The following is an 830-nucleotide window of genomic DNA, read 5'->3' as shown; positions in this document are numbered from 1 at the left end:
TTGTCCTCCTCCAGGTGTCTCTGTTCTGACTTTGTCCTCTTAAAGGTGACCTGGGAGTCTGGCCCAGGATGGCTGGCCCTTTCCTCCTGTCTTTGCACGTGGACGAGGCGGGCAGAGCCGGCGCCGCACCAGTTCGCACTTCCGTTCACAAAGGACACGTGCAGTCGGTTAAAGGGGGGGTGGAGGAAGCCAGAGTCCCGCTGTGCTTCCGCCTGTCACCGCGTGAAGTGTTGGCTTTGGCGAGCGGCAGCCACGTTCTCTGAAGTGGGATTTACGGAGAAATAACGTGACTTTGTTGGGCTGCAAAAGGGCAGTCCGCGGGCAATCCGCAAATAATCCGGAGAGCCCAGATGCTCAACACTTGACGTATTTTTTGCAACAAAAGAGTTGTTGGACCACGTGGCCTAATGGATAAGGCGTCTGACTTCGGATCAGAAGATTGAGGGTTCGAATCCCTTCGTGGTTGCAGCTCCCTTTTTCACGCTGCTCTCCCCCAGGCCTGTGTGCCTCGACCCTCAGGACCCGCTGGGACCCGTGCAGGAGGCGCTCGCACCCGCCCTTTGCAGGAAACGCGCGGCGGGGCAGGTGCACGCACAGCGGCCGGCAGCGGGAAGGCTCTGCCCTCTCGGCCCCTGCAGCACGGGTCCCTCTCGGTCACTTGGGCCAGCGATGACCTCCTCCCGCTCCCGGCGCCCCGCGGTCGCGCGCGAGGACTTCACAGCCGCCACATCGAAAACCTGCTGTTTTGAGCCTGTGTGGACGCCGCCGCTCCCGAGGGGAGTCCGCTCCCGCACGCTGGTAGCCAGAGCAGAGGCGTGACCCCCGCTGAC

General features: G+C 62.4%; 1 non-coding gene across 1 annotated transcript; it reads left to right on the top strand.

The window, feature by feature from the left end:
* Nucleotides 1-393: 393 nt before the first annotated feature.
* On the top strand, nucleotides 394-466 carry TRNAR-UCG (transfer RNA arginine (anticodon UCG)). Its single transcript has one exon. It is a non-coding gene; the product is annotated as a tRNA-Arg (tRNA).
* Nucleotides 467-830: the final 364 nt, after the last annotated feature.

The sequence above is a fragment of the Mustela nigripes genome, chromosome 5 (assembly GCF_022355385.1).
Source record: "Mustela nigripes isolate SB6536 chromosome 5, MUSNIG.SB6536, whole genome shotgun sequence".
In the NCBI taxonomy this organism is placed as follows: Eukaryota; Metazoa; Chordata; class Mammalia; order Carnivora; family Mustelidae; genus Mustela; species Mustela nigripes.
The sequence above is the reverse complement of the archived record's forward strand: the minus strand, read 5'-3'. Positions and strand labels throughout refer to the sequence as shown.